Source organism: Molossus molossus, unplaced genomic scaffold (genome assembly GCF_014108415.1).
Source record: "Molossus molossus isolate mMolMol1 unplaced genomic scaffold, mMolMol1.p scaffold_m16_p_9, whole genome shotgun sequence".
Taxonomy (NCBI): Eukaryota; Metazoa; Chordata; class Mammalia; order Chiroptera; family Molossidae; genus Molossus; species Molossus molossus.
In genome coordinates this window covers 104,745,178-104,764,176 of record NW_023425403.1, presented here as the reverse complement: position 1 = coordinate 104,764,176, position 18,999 = coordinate 104,745,178, and positions in this window count along the sequence as shown.

Below are 18,999 nucleotides of genomic sequence, written 5' to 3'. Positions count from 1 at the left end.
GAGCCTTTCTCTGTGGAACCATTATTCTACACTTGTTCCATAGGGTTGCGCACTTTCATAATGGGGCTGTTTGCTGCTCCAGATTGTGATCTTATGCAGAGTAGAGAACTCATTTCCACCCTAATGTAGCTGGATTTTCAACAGCACACCCAAATGTAGTAAACATTTTTTTTACTACTAACTTTAAGGTATTCTTTTTTTTTCCTTCAAGTTTCAGTTATTTTTAGTTAAAGAAAAACAACCTTTTTCAAGGCAACAAAGTGAACTGATGGTCAGAAGGAAGCAGGCTGTGGGCTTCTCACCAGCTCTTGCTCCAAAACCTGGACTTGAAGAAAGAGGGCCCTGCTGGGAACTCAAGGCCAACTGGCCAGCAGAGGCGTGACTTTGGTGGGAGGAGGCGGAGCTGCAGTCCACCTTGGTCACTGAATTGGTCTGCGTGGACTCAAAGGTGATTTCCACCTGCCAGTCGGCTGACATGATTAACACTATTATTCTTGGGGGCATTAAGTTAAGGAATGACAGTGGAGCCCAGAGAGTGGCTGATTCAGTTGGATTCTGAATCTCAATCAGGAAATAGTCTTTATCTGCTGCAACCATAATTTCATTTTTCTTGGAGTGAATTGGAAGGAAGGTGAAGTCATTCTGGGGGTCAGTTTCCTGCACAGTACCCCAGGGCATTCGAGATGAAACTGGGCATGAGTTGGTATACTGTGTGGTGGCGGGACAGTTCACGTGCTCCTAGTGGGAGCCTTTGTGCTCACTCTGATGCCCCCGCACTGCCTTCTGGCTCTGACGTGTCTCCCCCTCTGCTGCCTTGTCTCGCGAGCCTGCAACTCCACAGTCATTCTTAAATGTCGAGTGTGTGTATTTGCTAAGTGAGTTAATTTGGCATTGTAATAAATTATACACTGAATTGCTTCCTAGCTGTTTTGTGTATATATTTCTTATCTCTCTTTCGAGATGATCAAATTCTGGAGTCTTTTCCTTACCACAGATTATTTTAGGGTGGATCAAGCCTCTTTTTATTTTATTTTTAATTAAATTTATGAGGGTTATATTAGTTAATAAAAGTATATAAGGTTAAGGGTACAGTTCTGTAATACATCATCTGTATATTTTATTGTGTGTTTGGTACCCCAAGTCATGTCTGTCACCATTTATCCCCCCTTCACCCTCTCCTGATTCCCCCAACCCCCTTCCCTCTGGTAATGACCAAACTGTGGTCTGTCTATGAGGTGACTTTTTTGTTTTATTTTTAATGGATCAAGCATCTTATAAGGCTAGGTAGCAGGCTAAGGCATGGGAAGTGTACTTACTGGGCCTGTCACATTGTTAGTTGGCTGGGAAATCCATGTTTAAATTGTGAAACCCAAAACTATGATTACTAAAAAACGCTCAAGGTGTAAGGAGAAAAAACTGTCTTAGCTTAAGCTAGTTAATTCACACTTGCATTTTTCCACTTCCCAATGATCGATGCATTGGCTCTGCATCAGAGCTTCGGTTTGTCACTCTCTAGAAAATGCCTCTGCTAGTGGTCAGCAAATTGCCAATGTTTCTAAAGAAATTTAATGAAAATATCTATGATGTATGTTTTACACTATTGCATTGATGCTGTCAGAGAAGTAGTGACCTTTTCTAGAGGAAAGGGTCAGGAGCTGGTGTGTCGGGGTCAGTCAGAGTCAGGGGACAGCCTGAGCCCACCGCCCAAGCTGGAGCAGGACACTGGGCACCGGAGCTAAGGGAGGGACCCAGGAAGTCTGAGCGAGCAGGACAATAGCACTTGCGTTTCAGGGTCACGGTTCAGGGGCAAGGAGCGCCTGTCTCGGCCCAGCTGGCTTTCTCAGCAGCTTCCGGGCCAGCTGCGGCCTCCTCGCCTCCCGCAACACCGGCCTGGGGACCGAGAGCTGCTCACCTTTGCCTGGAGGGACCGTGCTGGTACGAAAGAGGGAAGCGTGGAGAGCCTTGTGGATTTTAGGCCCTCGTGGTGTTTCTGGAAAACTGACTTCGAATATTTGTCCAGATGCAAAATTCCCTGGATCATTGATTAGAATGAATTTTATTAGCCAAACCGGATCCAGGAAAATCCTATAATCAGCTTTGTTATTAAAAACTTCTTTTTTATTTGATGCATTCCTTTCTTCCTTCATTTATTCATTTCTGGGATATGGTCCAAATCATACATAAAACATCCACAGAAAGAGAGAAAACAAGTGGCCTCTTTATATAAACTAATCAAGCAGGAAGTGAAGCCACCCAAATGTGGGCTATGCCATCTGCGGTCTGTGATAAATAGCAAAATTACAGCCATGTTTTCTTTAAATGTTAACTGTAATATATAAAATTCTTTATATTAACACCAGATGTCAAGAATGCTTATTGAAATGCCACGGTTTATTAAATAACATCATTTTAGACTCACTGAACTAATAAGATTATTTTTTTCCATTTAGATTTGTCTAAAATTATGTATCACTACTTCTATTCAAATATGTGAATACTAATATACACATATACCAACATAAATTTAGAAGTAGAAGATTTATACATCATGGGATAAGTGGAAATATATCTAATTTTGCAAAAGTAGATTTTCGTTTGACTCATGTTTAAATGTAATCATATTTTTATGTAGCACTGAAAATAAGCATTACTTTCCATATCTCTAAAAGAAATCAGGGAACATAAAAAAAGAGTATATTTTTAAATTATATTGTGCATTTTCGGCATCTTTTTAAGTAGCTTCTGTTTGGCTTTCATAGCATAGTTATTTGTTGAGAAATCTGTTATCTACTGTTTTTTCTCTATACCCCACCAACTAAGAATTACTACAGTCTCTTCGCACCTGAGTCAGAAAAGAGATAGCTGAGGCAATAGGTAGGAACCATTACATAGAATTTTTGCAGAAATAAAAATTTTTAGAAACTTCTCTACATGGTCATGCTTAGAATAATTTGAATTCAAATTTAAAGTCAATAATAAAAATTAGCATGGTAATTAAGTAATATAATATTTCTATTTTATTTCTTCAGAAGCTTATACTTTTTTTTTTTTTATCCTCACCCGAGGACATTTTTGCATTTTTTGTTCAGATAGAGTGGGAGGGAGAGAGAGGAACAGAGAGAGAGAGAAACATCGACGTGAAAGGAACACATCGAGCGGCTGCCACTGCACTACCAACCAGGGCCGGGGACAAACTGCAACCAAGGTACGTGCCCTTAGCGGGAACCGAACCCGGGTCTCTCCAGACCGCAGGCCGACGCTCTAACCGCTGAGCCAAACCGGCCAGGGCAGAAGCTTATACTTTTTTTGAACTTCTTTCCTTAGCTGAACTCCTGGAAGGAACTCTGGAATTACAGATTATAATGCTTTAAAATATTTTCTTTTTTATTTCCACATATTGTTTGGACATGATCTATTAGGTAGCTAACGTGAAAGGGATGAGAAAACTTTCTATGAGATATAAATTCACCTACATCAAAGTCAGTCAGCATTGCCCTGTCCAGGTGGCTTGGTTAGTTGGGGTATTGTCCCATACACCCAAAGGTTGCAGGTTCAATTCCTGGTTGGAGCTCATACGAGAAGCAACCAACTGATGCAAAGTTTCTCTCTCACATCGATGTTTGTTTCTCTCTCTCTCTAAAAATCAATAAACATATCCTCTGGTAAGGATAAAAAAGTCAGCCTTAAATTATTTGGGCCAAAGTCAGTGTGTATTACATCTCTCATATTTGTCCCCCTTTCTGGTGGAAATCTGGTGCTTAACCTCATCTGTGCCTTACTTCTTAGACATCATTCTGTGATGTTTAAATCAGGGTCACCACTGAATATAATTTATTGAGTTTAAAACCAGCAGGTGTACTCTGAACAAAGTAAAGAGCAAATAGTAAAGTGGCTTACATGTTTACCTAAGAGTTTATTTACTTTGGGATTTTATCTGCTGCTTTGGTTTTAAAGGTTTACTACGGGGCATTAGGAACAAATGGGCCCTTTGTGTTTCGAAGTGGCAGGTGTTGAAACAGCTTTCTGGTTTCCCTTGGACAGCAGTTGTTAATGTATTTATTGACATGATTGATCACCACATGCCCCAAGGGCCACAGCCTCTTAATAAAAAAATTATCTGGAATTCTCTGTGGTTTTCTAGTGCCGTTCTGTTCATCTATGTGCATCTTCGTCTATGTGGCAAAGGATACATGTCTGGGCACATTTATTCCAAAAAGCAATGGCATTTATATCCAGCTCTATCATAAAACAAATTCCTAAGATGTTGCTATACTTAGACTGTGTGAACATGGATTTATAATTACTATGGCTTTTAGAGCTATTTAACATTGAACACTTTCGCTGGGCAGGTAAGGCTCAGTGGATTGAGTGTCGTCCCATGGACTGAGAGGTCCTGGTTCAATTCCCAGTCAGGGCACAAGACTGGGCTTTGGGCTCAATCCCCAGTAGGGGGCGTGCAGGAGGCAGCTAATCGTTTCTCTCTCATCAATGTTTCTCTCTCTCCTCCTTCCTCGCTCTAAAAATCAATAAAAACATATTTTAAAAAAAAAAAACCACACAAACATTTAACACTTTCTGGGAGATCTCACCAAATGAGGTAAGTGACTCTTAAATACACTTTAAAGGAATTTACTACAATTTATCCATGAGATAATTTTAACCATTCTAGAGCTCCTAACTCTCCACTTTGGATGATTTGCCTGTCCACAGTCATCTATACAACAGAAAGAAAGGGTCAAACACCCAGCATGGTGCTAGAAATGTGTATTTCCATATACTAACTACGCATTCGACAAATATTTATTGGATAAAATATCCATAGAAAGAACCAATCGATTATCCAGAGACATTTAGTCAAACGACACTGGCATCAGTGAACGACATGTCCCCCTTCTGCTCCGAGGCAGACCTCTCCTGCCTTGTGTTCCATGGGCGCACTGTAATCGCAGGGCGACTGTAGCGCGGCACGAATAATTCCCATCAAGGCAGTAGCAGTCCCTGTACTCTCTTCCTGTGTCACATTTGAGGTCTTAGAAATATTCTATTAGTATGTTCTATTTCTGGGTTGTGAAGGTTTCTACACAGTGATTTGGATTTTCAAACAGAAGTGCTTGAAGCCGAGGGGCTGGAAGTGAAACACACAACCTTGCAACAGCATGTCTGCATCTGGGGATTTCTGCGTGTCTTTCTCTTTAGTTGTGGGACATTATTCATGTCATAAAATGTGTTATTGTAACCATTTTAAGTGTATAGTTACATGGCATGAGTACATCGTGTTGTCATGTGACCATCACCTACTCACCTCCAGAACTCATTTTGCAGAACTGAAAATCTGTACCCACAAAACACTAACTTCCCATCCCCCACCCCAGGAATCGAAAATTGTATGCAAAAATATTTCTGTATAGCCATAAGAAAAAATATATTCACCAACACATTTATGAGTGTTTTAGAACTGACATATTTTAGAAAATACATATTACATACTTTTTCTTTGCTTCATCAATTTTCCTGAAAAAAAATGAATGTCCCTACACTTTTGCTTCTAAACTTTCATGTACTATTGAAATGGTTACAAGCATGTAGCGGTTCATTTTTAAATATCTCCAGCATCTTTGAACTTGAGTAATATTTTTCATGTTTTTTTTATTTTTCAAAAACACTGTTTTGTTGCTTTAATTTTAGACATTTAATTTCTATTTTTCGCATCATGACACTAACATTAACATGTTTTCTATTTCCACATACATTTGTAAGTTGACACTTGAACAACACAGGTTTGAACTGTGCGGCCCACTGATACACAGATTTTTTTCAGAATTACATATACTGACTTTGATTTGTGGTTAGGAGTCCACAGATGTGGAGGGCCCCCTGTATGCGTTGATCTAAGGCCATTTCATAGAGGGGCCTTGAGCATCTGTGGATGTTGGTATTTGTGGGGTTCCTGGAACCAGTCCCTAGGGTAGTTAAATTTGGCTGGAGTCAAAAGTTATATGGAGATTTTTGACAATGTGGGGTCAGTGCCCTCCATTCCTGCATTGTTCAAGAGTCAACTTATATCAAATTCAAACTATGTGTAATTAACATTCTATATTTAGAAGTAAATAGTACTCAACCATACTTTTGTCAAATACTCTTTTTAATCTGGGAGTCCCTGGGCTGCATTGATTGACTTTGGTATCAACTAATGTGACTTCCAGTTCTTCTGTCAAGGATTATTCATTATTATTAATGTATGAGTAGCTCTGTTAGCACTCAATCTTACAGAGTGGTTAAGGAAGCCTACTTACTATGTTTTGTTCCTTTTTTAAACCCTAAGACTGAAATTTCTCTGCAGCAATTGCTAGCTCATCAGTGAGAATTTTTTTTAATAGGTTTTTAATTTTATTGATTTTTTTTAGAGAGGGAGGAAGGGAGAGAGAGATAGAAACATCACCATGAGAGAGAAACATTGATTGGCTGCCTCCTGCATGCCCCCTACTGGGGATCGAGCCTGCAACCTGGGCATGTGCCCTGACCAGGAGTCACAGGACACTCAGTCCATGGGACAACCTCAGTCCACTGAACACACCAGCCGGCCATAAGTGAGAATTTTTAAACAGCTGAACTTGAAGAATTCTACTGGGTTATTTCTATGTTGTATGACGATTAAAACATTATGATAATACTTAGAAAATAATTCTTAATATTTTATTATGTTCAAGTAACAAAACATTGTACTTTCTAAATTTGTTGTACTTGTTATTCCAAGTCACATAGTCATTAAACAAATTCACTTCTGAACCATGTCAGAACCGTTTAAATATGATATGCTGCCCCAGCTGGGTTGGGTTCTCTAGAGCAGTAGGTAGTCACCTCCTTGATAGTGTTTGGGAGTGTGGAGAGAGGTTTTCCTCGTGTCAGTGTCTGCAGGTCCAGTCCTTGGTGTTTGTTGTCAGGTGGTGCCCTTGGAGGTGTGCTCTCCCTGGGGACGGGGACGCTTCTCATCGGCAGTCCCGAGCTCTTTGGAGCGGTTACCCAGGCTGAGCAGAGAAAGAAGCAGCCAGGCAGGGAGGAACTGGGGTGTCAAGGACAGACCTTTAACTGCGTCAGCATTTTGCTTTTTTGCATCCCTGACTCGTGTAGAGTATTATCTGCTGGATGCTTTAACTTGTTAGTAAAATGCAAGTCCCTGTTTTTCAGAATTTCCTTCGGAGGGCTCAGCAGACACTCACCGTCTGGTATGACACCCTTGCCGCTCAGATAACAGCTTCCTAACTGCTCGCGGGCTCTGGTCTCATGCCCTTCCAGTCTGTTCACACCCAGGATGACCTTGCTAACGCACATTAATCATGTCCCTCTTGCACTTAAACCATTCAGGGGTTTTCCTCTTTCTAAGCATAAACCCTAGAGGTTGAGATTATATGTGTAGCAATTGGAAAGACAGGTACTAGCTGCACGCCATTAAGAAAAGATCCCACGTCCCTCGGAGCCTCATTTCCTCCTTCCTCAAATGAGATTGCGTTGAAGAGTCATACAGCCCTTCATGGGACCTGCTGAGCGGCAAGGGTGTCGTACCTGCCGGTGAGTATCTGCTGAGACCTCCGAAGGAAAGTCTGAAAAACAAGGACTTGCATTTTACTAACAAGTTAAAGCATCCAGCAGATAACACTCTACACGAGTCAGGGATGCAAAAAGCAAAACGCTGACGCGGTTTAAGGTCTGTCCTTGACACCCCAGTTCCTCCCCGCCTGGCTTCTTCTCTCTCTCTCTCTCTCTCTCTCTCTCTCTCTCTCTCTCTCGCACACGCGCGCCAATTCTATGCCTCTGCTCAGCCCTGGGTAAAAGCTCAACAGAGCTGGCGACTGCCAATAAGAAGCGTCCCTGTCCCCAGGGAGAGCATACCTGCAACAAACACCAAGGACTGAACCTGCAGACACTGACATAGAGAGAAAAAGCTCTCTCCACACTTCCAAACACTATCAAGTAGGTGATTACTTATTGCCCAGGAGGTGGAAGTAGGAATAAAAGAAGTGGGTGCAGTCAGGCAAAATTTGGGGGTAGACATTAACAGAATCGATTACAATGACAGGAAAGAGTCAAGAATGTTCTCATTTGAGCAACCAGGTAGGTGGTTGTCTTAGTCAGCTTGGGTTGTTTTAACAAAAAAAAAATCATAGGCTGGGGGCTTAAACAAATATTCCTTACAGTCTGGAGGCTCAGGGTCCAAGATCGAGGTACCAGCAGACACTGTCTCTGGTGATGGCCCGTTTCCTGGTTCACAGATGCGTGTCTCCTTACTGTGTCCTTACATGGCAGAGTGAGGGCACCAATCACACAATGGGGGCCACACTCACATGACATCAACCAAAGCTAATGACCTCCCAACGGCCCCACCTCCAAATATCATCACATTGAGGCTTAAACATATGATTTTGGGGGAATACAAACATTCAGTGTATAGAAATGGTGCTGCCATTCACTAAGATGGAAACACAGGGGGACCAGTTTGGGAATGGGTGTGGGGGGTGGATCCTGCTGAGCTTTGGATGTATGGAGCTTGAGGCCCTATGAGGTGTCTAAATGCAGACGTCCAATAAACAGTTTTCTCATTGGCCTAGAGCGCAGGGGAAGAGATGTGGGCTGGAGATATAATCTTTAGGCTATCGGTACATGAATGGGAAGAGGCTGAGATCACCCTGGGAAAAGTGCAAAGTCAGAGGAGAAGGCCCTGCACCCAAACCTGACAAAACAAAGTAGAACCAGCGTAAATGGAGTCAGCGTAGAAGAAGGGCGCAGGCGGACAGGGTGCTCGCAGCACGGTGAGAGAAGCTGGAGAGGTGGGAAGGACAGCAGGGACAGCGTGGAGAACAAAGAAGGCACAGAAAGACAGTTTCAGGTGTCACTGGGGCAGAAAGGGACGTGGTGGCTGCATTCAGCACTAAGGAGTTGGTTGGTGACATGGTTCAGGGGAGTAGAAATCAAAAACCAGATTTCACTCTTCTGACTATGGAATGGACACAAGGGATAGTGTAGATTTTTACATAAGTTAGAGAAAAATAAACTTAATGCATCTTTCTCATGAATGAGTCGTCTAATTGCTTTTTAAATTTCAAAAGATGTGTGCATCCTAAAATCATTTAATTCTAATACCGTGCTGGCACGTTATTTTCATTTCTGGAGGCCGTTTGACTCTCATGTCACAATATAACTGTTCAAAGTTGATGATATTATTTTGGGGGAGGCAGTGTCATTTTGAGATATTAAGAGAGTTGTATTTTTTTACAGGTACCCTCTGACAAGCAAAGCACGGAGAGAACAGGTAAATCTTGATTAATTACATTTCACTATTTGTTTATAAAAGTTGTTTAGGGAGTCTTGCCTGGTCACTATAAAGGTAAGCATGCCATGCATCTCCCCGAATGACCAATCGTCTCAGTAGGATGTTAAATCAGAACATGTCTGGTTGATTAGTGATTCCGGGGTAGTTCAATGCAGCATTAAAGCTTCTTTCATCTAAGTGTATATCTTGAAAGACTGTTTTGAAAGTCTGTTTTTGAAATAGTCTTATCAATACTCTAATGCTTCCATTGCCTGTATTGGTAACCATGATTATTTCCATTTCAAAGACCCCACTGTCATTAAACTGTTGGAGACTCAGGTTTAGTTATTATTTAGTCATTACTCAAAAACCCAAGGTCTCAGCTTCAGTTCAAATTAGTATCAGCATTGGACTTCTCTTCTTCTGTCTTTTGGGAAGATTTGCCAAGAGACCTTTGCATTGGACCCCTAGGCAAAGTGACTAGCTGGACCTGTCATGGAAATGACTTTGGTGCTTGTGTTAGGCCTACTAACTGTACCACTGGATCCACTAAACAACATTTCTCCTGCGCTCTGTGAAGTGCTTGTGGAATCATATCTGTATGGTTTTGTCCATGCCAGTTTTTATATTTAAGACTTTACTATGTCGCTGAGCGAGGGCCAGCTGCCTGGTGCACATAGCAGCCAATACTGTGGCACCGGCTTTTGAGAAAAGAAAAAAACTTGCATTGCAAGGAGACAGGAGGCACAGCTCAAGTCTGTCTCCCCATCCAGAGTTTGGGATGAGATGTAAGGGGTGTTAGCACTGGCTCTCCCTGGACAATAGACTCGTCACATCAGAAAGGGTTCCATCGGGTTCTGGTCACGTCCTGGTCCTTCAGTTTTCTGTGAGGAACTGTTAAGAGTTCACAAGTACTACTTGTAAGGGGTGGATCTAAGGCTTTTTAAACTTTGGTTCTGGGTCTTATTGGAAATGGGATAGGACCAGTGTGAGCTGGTTCTGTGATGGCAGATTCCCGCTGTTGGTGGTTTATTCCTCAATCTTGAGCGATGGGGGCAACCAGCACTCTGGCAACTTCCTGCGATAATGGACCAAAGTGCATCTTCGCAAAGAAAAAGCACAAGGAAGAATAAGAAGGTAGAAAGTAGAAGTATACAAGCAATGATCACAACCAGTAAAAAAACCACATTGTTTAAACCAAAACAATGCATGTTAGGGCAGATACTTTAGGTTTATGCAGGCTTGGTCTGCACTCTTGGGCAGAAGCACTCTGTTTTCAGGATGTCCACTTCTCTTCCAGGCAGTGTCTCAACAGTCTTGATTCTTTTGAAAAGTAACTAAGCAGACACATTTCATAGGGTCCATTTCACTTAAGTTGTAGCTGACTCTCAGGGTATTGCTTTTTCTAGTCTCCTGGGCTCACACAATGTAGGAGAACACCCTTAGGAAACATTAACCAGCTAGAAGCACACTCATGTATGGCAGACGAAGTAGCACCTAGAGACCATATGCATTTATAGTATCTAATTTTCTGTACAATACAATCATTTTCAAGACTATAATAATCTGTAGTCTTAAAGAGGGGTCTCCTATTTCACATTTCATAGGAGCTCAAGTGGAGCTAGCTTCCAGGGGCTTCTCTTACCCTAAGTGGGGCAACTGATAAAAACCTTATCCCAAGTTACATTGGTTTCTTGACATACTCATCTTTTAGTTCTTCCCCATAGACAGAGCCTCTGTACTCTGAGGGCTCCAGCATCTCTTCAGCCTTTCCTTGGCTATGCCTTGTGGGAGCACTATCCAGCAATATTGTTTCAGATTCATCTCTGGATCATCCCATTGAAAGGAGACTGTTCCTGACAGTCAGAACTTAAGTTTTGCAGTAACAGGTATCTTTTAAGTCTAGAACTGTAAACAGCAAAGGTCTCTAGATAAAGTTGTAAGCCAAGTGTAAGGATTTAGCACCACTGGATATCTATAATTTGGCTAATGGCTATAAAGGCACCCATGGACCCTATCCTTCCTGGTCGCTATCAGCGAGTGGCAGCATCTGGCAGGAGGTTCTAGAGTAAGTCCCTTTTCCTTCTTGCCAAAAAGGTTGGGAACCTCCCCTTTCCAGTGTCCTTTTTGTCTACTGCGGCACACTGTTGTGGTCCAACAGATGGATGGCCTTTTCTGCCTGGTGGGGAGGACCCAGGGGTCTTACCTATGGTCATTTGCTCTTTCCTGCAGACATCTTGTAGGGTTGTGGCTACCTTCTCTAATACCATCCTCCATCCCTCTCGCTGCGGAGAAGATTCACGAGGCCTGTATGTCAGCCCCATTAAGATGATGACTAGCAAAAACAGAGTGAAGAGATTCTTTATATGTTTAGGATTATCTCAGTAGGATGGCATGTTATTCTTCTAATTACATGGACCAGAAGCAGAAAAGGGGGAGTGTCCATAGACAAGTCCCCTGGATTGACCTTGGTCGTCGAGACCTGTGGAGACCGTCTTAATGGATATGCCCAGCCTGGAGCAGACGCACCCCGGCACAAACTGAGAACTCCGGCGAATACTGGGAGGGAGGGCCGTTCCTTTCCAACGATCTGGCAAGGAGGGTACAGGGAGGCCCCGGGAGGATGTCGGTGGGAGCTGGGCGCCCGGGCAGGAGCTCCCACTTCGCAAGAGGGAGGACGGTGGGAGGCGCCGGAGGAGACAGACGTTGTAAATTGAGATCGTCGTTTGGCCCTGTCTCAGGCAAAACAGGGTTTCTGTTTTCGTTTTCTGAGTGTCTCCTTCCGAACCATCATTTTACATCGTTTTTGTAAATTTTTATTTTAAAATGAGGACATAAATGATGACATATATTGGATTTTGTACCACTCGTCTTTCTTTTGCAGAACAGATCTAACTGTCAAGTGGTATTATAGTATAAGGACAAGTTCTGGGGCCTGTCTCCCCTGAACTTCGGTTCTTCATTTTCCTTGTTGAAATTCCCACTGGAATTCAAGAAGTTGGTGTTGCATTTACGTCATGAGTTTGTGTCAGCAGCTAATGCACGGCAGTACAGAAGTGACCAAACAAATGAGAGGTCTCTGCAGACGAGCAGCCCGTGGAGGTTTTTAAACGTGTCCCTGGAGATTTGACAGCTAGAATATTACATATCTTTTTTATCATAAGCATATCCAGTTTGTTATAGTTAAAGGATATTTTCAATCATGTAGAAGCTACAATAAGGGAGTAAGTAAGAAACAACTCCAGTTACCTCCTGGCCAGCATGACAAGTATTTTTCTGGCAAAATCCCAGTGAGTCGTGCAGCTGCGGTGGCTCCGATGTGGCTCAAGAAGCAGGTTGGACGTGGAGCTTCTTCGTGAGCCTTCGGGTGTTGTGCAGTGGGGTGCCGCTGCCTGTCCCCTCCGCCAGGGAGTTTCCCTTTGGACAGACACCGCTGAATAGGCCAGCAGGCTGGCAAAGCGAGGAAAGAGGCAGATTGATTTTCCTGCAAACACTTGTGGAAAGTACTGCGGGAGTACGAGATATTGCAATATCGGTGAAGGGTGTCTGAGAACAATTTCTCTGCACGTGTAAATCAGGGGAGAATTTTTAAAGCCTAATTCAAATTTCCATGCAAATGGAAAACACTCCATAGATTGGGTTTTTTTTTTTTTCCAATTATAGTTGTCCTCTTATTTTGAAATCTCATCTTCTAAAATAAATTACTTATACAGTTTAATTGTTTAATGTTCACTCTTTTTTGTTTTGTAAGATGTAAAATTGGTCCCTCCGCTCATTTCTAATTTGGTACCCCATCATCGCTTGTGATCAGTGTCTAAGAGCTGCTTCTGTGTGTTTTACCAAAGATGCAATCAGGCAGACTGAAGGGGCCACTCAATATATCCAGATGGAAGGTGTAACATGACCTACGAGGAATATGTGACCGTGACCCAGCCTCATTGTTTGCTCTTATAAGGTGATTTTTTTCATGAGTGATAAAGCTGCCTGATCCACACTGTCCTCTGCTCTGTCACTAGTGAGGGATAAGTGTGGAGCCCAGTATAAGTCACTGTTGTTGCTTTCACTAGTAGATTAAGAGAGCGTGTCACTAAATAACCACACTTTTTTCTAAGCAGTTTGAACGGCCCACCTGGTCCAAAAGATCTCAGACTAGTGGCAGAAGAAACATCTACTGTGAGAACAGTGGAATAAATTCTCTGAATTTGCACATATCATGCTGTGGTCTTTGTTAGGCAAAAAGTCAAAGTAGAAATGAACAGTTTATATTATATTATGGCTTCCCTAGTGGAATGAAAATAATTTATTTGTGAAAAGTGAATATAAATGCTCATAAATATACACAAATGAAAAAAAATTAACTCAAATAGATATGGTTGACCTAACCTTTCTTTAAATTCATTTTATCATCATATATGCTTTTCATTTCTTCAAATCTGTAAATAGGAGACAAAAGCAAAATTTCACCTTTACTCACTAATATACTGTCGTCCTTAGCATGCAACACACATTTCCTTCAAGGTTGTCTAAATTTCTCTTTTGTTTAGAAAACAATGTGTAAAATAAGATCACATCTGAAGAAGTCACTTACTTTTCTTACTCAGCAATTTCACTAGGGGAACAGGGTGGGCTCCTCTAGGAACCATTTCGAAAGAGGCTTTGTGGCCACAAATATTTATCCTTCCTGTAAGTACTGCAGTTACTTTCTGCCTTCTCAGCTTCATTGTACTACGATGTTTTGTTAGGCCCAGTTCCAAGGATATGGAGGATGTTTCATAAACAGAATTCACAAGAGTGAGAGATACAGTGTATGTGGGAAATAAAAAATACATTTACATGATGGAATACTATACGGCTGTGAAAAAGAAGGATCTCTTACCCTTTGCAAACAGCATGGAGGGACCTGGAGAGTATTATGCTAAGTGAAATAAGCCCTCCAAAGAAAAACAAATATCAAATCATCTCACTTACATGTGGAATGTAATGAACAAAATAAACTGATTAACAAAATAGGTCCAGAGGCATGGGTACACAGAACAAACTGACAGGATCTCAGAGAGGAGGGTAGTGGGGGGGATGGGAAGCGATTAACCAAAGAACATATAATGCATATATGTATAGCCCATAGACACAGACAATAATGTGGTGAAGGCCTGGGGTGGGGCAGGGGCTGGGTGGAGGGGAACAAAGCGGGTTAGAATGGGAAACATCTGTAATATTGTCAATAAGAAAAACTAAATAAATAACAAAAGAAACGAACAAACAGAAACAGACTCACAGAAACAGAGTGGCAGTTGTCAGAGGGCTAGAGGTGGGGGTGGGTGAGAAAGGTGAAGGGATATATAGTCAATAATAGAGTGATGACTGCACAATGACAGATGGTTCCTAGATATAGTGTTGTGATTACATTATAAAGATTATAGATGTCGAATCACCATGTTGTATACCTGAGAATAATATATGTGTGTATATATATATTTTAAAATTTATCTTTATTGTTTAAAGTATTACAGATGTCTCCCCTCTTTTTCCCCCATTGACCCCCTCACCCGGCTCCAGCAATAAAAATTTTAAAGACAGTGTACTAGAAAATGTATTTGAAAAAAATTCAATCTTCGTTTTGTTTATCAGTTAATAGATGCATAAACTTTGACAAATCAATAATAACTACATTGCTTACTTCACAGGGTTGTTATAAATATAAAATGAATAATTATTTGTTCATTCTTTTCACAAAGAATTATCAAGGGTGTATGTACTGTGTGGCAGGTACCAGTGGTGCAAAGATAATAAGGCATGGCGCCCGCCCTCAAGGAGCTGACAGTAGACGGCATAGGAGGCATTACAGCGCATCATAAAGAGTCATGTGCCTGGTCAGCTCTCCGTGGGAGACTAGGAGAATGGTCAACAGAGGTACCAGCTTCTGCTCTGCCTCCTAATGAGTGACAAGTAACTTTCCAGGTGGAGAAGTCAGGAAGAGTTTGTCTTTATGTCTCCAAGGTATGAAAAGGCAGAGTGTTCTTGGTGAACCATGATGATGGGGTAGATTAAGAGGCTGGCAAATGAAGGAGTAATGCCCTGTTCCAGTGCTGGAAGGTTCTAGGTAGGAAGGTGCTGATGCTAAGAGAGAGGCAAGAAAATCGAAACTAAACTCGTTGGCTAGCTTCTGGGTATGGTGATGAATTCTAACATGATTGTGGAAGCTGTACTCCTCTCTCAGAGGAGGGTGTTAACGAAAGTATAAATATAGATCTGTGGGACTGGATTGAATAATATTCAATGTTAATTTCTGCAAAAAATATTGTATAGGGCAAAATATTCTTTATTTCCAAAGACTGAATTAGTTTCTAAAGATTAATATAAATCAAGTTATTCATCTGTAGTCATGCTGAAGCCAATCTGAGTTAAATTTTCCATGAAACTATATTATATTAAAATTTCAGTGAAATAATGGTGTATGAAATCACTTTCAATATTAGATATCTTGAGTATAACATGCTTATAAAGGCAATTTCAAAAGCAAAAATTATAGCTGCCTATTAACTCTGATATTTTCTTCAATGCACTTTCTACAAGAGATCGTTGTTTCATCAATAAAAATAAACATTGACAAACCTAAAATCTATTTATAAGATGTGGGTATATTGTAAAACTGAAATACTTTATTTTCAACATTAAATTTATGTTACTTAAGAAATCAATATGCTATACATAAAAGTAGGGAGACCTTTTTTTAGGTTACAGATAAGATAAAATCATGTTGTTAACAGAATAGATTTCCTTTCAGGTCATGAAACAATGTGTAAAGGTAAAGAAATAGATAATTTAAATTTAAATTTTATTTTTCAATTGCAGCTTACATTCCATATTGTTTTGTATTAGTTTCAGGTGTACAGCTTAGTGGTTAGACAAGCATATACTTTACAAAGTGTTCCCCCTGATATTTCCAGTATCCACCTGGCCCCATACATAGTTATTACATCATTATTGACTATATTTCCTATGCTGTACTTTACATCCCCATGAATATTTTGTATTTCTTAATCCCCTAACCTTTTTCACCTAATCCCTCAAGCAATCATCCATCTGTTCTCTGTATCTACGAGTCTGTTTCTGTTTTGTTTGTTCATTTATTTTGTTCTTTAGATTCCACTTATAAGTGAAATTATATGGTATTTGTCTAAAAGGATGGTTTTTAACTAAGGTCTGTTATTTTCAATAAGTGGTACTGAACAACAAAACAAATTGATACTCAGTGTTTCTGGCTGAAGAAATTATTGATTATATCAAAGAAGGATTCTTTAACAAGGTAATGTTCTTTCCCTGCTGCCGGTAAATTAGCTACCAGTATTGTTAATTGCTTTCTGGTCATGATCTCAACTTTTCAGGGTGTCTCATCCTCTAGTAGAGCCTGCTTCATTTCCCAGAAGACTGTACTAGGGAGAAACCAGGTACTAATCTGCTTTCAGTAGCGTGTGCTCAGATCTGGCTTCCTCCAAAGCAACTCTAGAAGCAACAACAGCATCAGTAAGATCAAATCTCTTGCTTTACTTTGGTTTTGGTCTCCAGAACTCATTCTTTCCTAAACTACTACTATTTATAAGGGGACTTTTAAATAAAGTTTCATTAATAATATTTGCAAAAATCCTTGATTTTAAGGATCCTGCCTGTGTCCCTGATGTATTTACATTCGAAATAACAGGGGAAATATAAATGTAACAGAAAATATCTGTGTTTTGATCTTGTTCTGTATTGTTTGTTTATTCTCTTCCCTACTAAATGTGAGTCTGGAGGGGGGCCACTGTCTTTGACTTTTCTGTGCTCCTTATAATGAGTCATCATGCCTATTCCACCAGATCAGGGGGTTGAGGTTTATGGAGGGACAAGTGGTAGCAACTAGCAACCCTCCCACCAGTCTCCTTGAGAAGTATTCATTTAGTGAAAAGTACATGGCCTTGAAAATCAGATGGAACCAGGTTTAAGTTCAAACCCTGACACTCATTGAGCAATTCAGTCTCCTTTACCTTTTTGATATCTATAAAATATTTATGTAAATGAGGATAATACCCTCTATGTTATAAGGTTGTTTTGAGGATTAAATAAATGAATGCTCATAAAGAATGCATCACACTGCTTGCTTGACACTTAGTAAATACTGATTGCCTAGCGTCCTTTAATATTGCAAACTCTGGCCGGTTTGGCTCAGCGGTTAGAGCGTCGGCCCCACAGACCAGAGAGTCCCAAGTTCGGTTACTGCTAAGGGCACGTACCTCGGTTGCAGTTTGTTTCTGGCCCCCGGTTGGGGTCATGTGGATGGCAACTGCTTGCTTGATGTGTCTCTCTCAGGTCGATGTTTCTCTCTTTCTCTTCTTCCCTCTCTTCTTCCACTGTATCTGAAGATAAATGCAAAAATGTCCTCGGGTGAGGATAAAAAAAAAAAAAAGTTTAATATTGCAAACTTACCTTCTTCAGACTGAGCACTCAGCTGTTTGCTAAGAGCATCACAAAGCCACTGGGTAAGCACAGGTCATCCTGCTGCATGCACTTTCCTGGGTGACATGGGATTCTATTAATATAAAACAATTATTCAGGGATTCATTTCGTCCACAAGTGTTTTTGAACACTTTCATGGAGCAGCAGTGCTGGGAGCAAGGAATAAAATAAGAATCGAGACATGAACCTTCTAGTCCCGTGGAAAGGAAGCAAGGAAGGAAGCAAAGGGAAAGTGACATTCTGACAAGAGCTGCGAGGGAAATGAAGAGATGGCAGTGATAGAAATGGGTGAGGGGTGGGAAGTCAACCTCTTCAGGTTAGTGGACAGAGGATCCTTTCAAAGCTGGCGGTATGTTAGCTGGGTGATAAGGAGACAGTCATGCTTAGTCAGGGAATAACATCTGAAGCAGAGGAAACAGCAATGCAGAAGCCATCTAAATTCTTCAGGTAAAAAAAATATCATATTTGCTGGCTTGGCGATTTTCCTGACTCCCTCCTATCTGGGGCCTTTTGGTAGACTTTTGGGGAACATTGCTCTGGAGAAGACGTTGAACACCTGCTGCAGGAGATAGGAATGGGGAAAAAATCCCCTTTCATTTCCCATCAATTTTAAGTTGGCAAGGGCTGTCACTAAGTATTCACGATAAGTTGGTACAACTTACATATGGAAGAAAATAATGTATTTTACTGTAGTTTATATAACTTAAACTTTACATGGCACTTGCTTTTTAAGACAGGGATTCACACTAATTACAGTAACTGAAACCCGGGTTCTCTGGGCACGCTCAGGGTTCCCTTGTGCCCCCGTGGGAATGTTGCCACAGGATGGTCACGGTCTCTCTCTATGTTGCCACAGGAAATCACAGTTTTAAAGTCTTACTAAATGACTGTAAATTTCACTAAATATTCTCACATTTATTGAAAAGTTCTAAATACCCTGAAGAAATCTTAGAGACAGGATTTAAGTTAGATGAGTTTCTTTTTAATTAGATTTTTGTTCCTTTTCATTGAATTTATTGGAGTGACACTGGCTAAAAATAATTAGACAGGTCTCAGGTGCACAATAATACAACACATCATCTGTATACTGTAATGTGTACTCACCACCCCAAGTCAGGTCTTTGTGCATCACCGTTTATCCCCCTGTACCCACATCCCACCACCCCAACCCCTCCCCCCCCCCCCGGCAGTCACCACACTGTTGG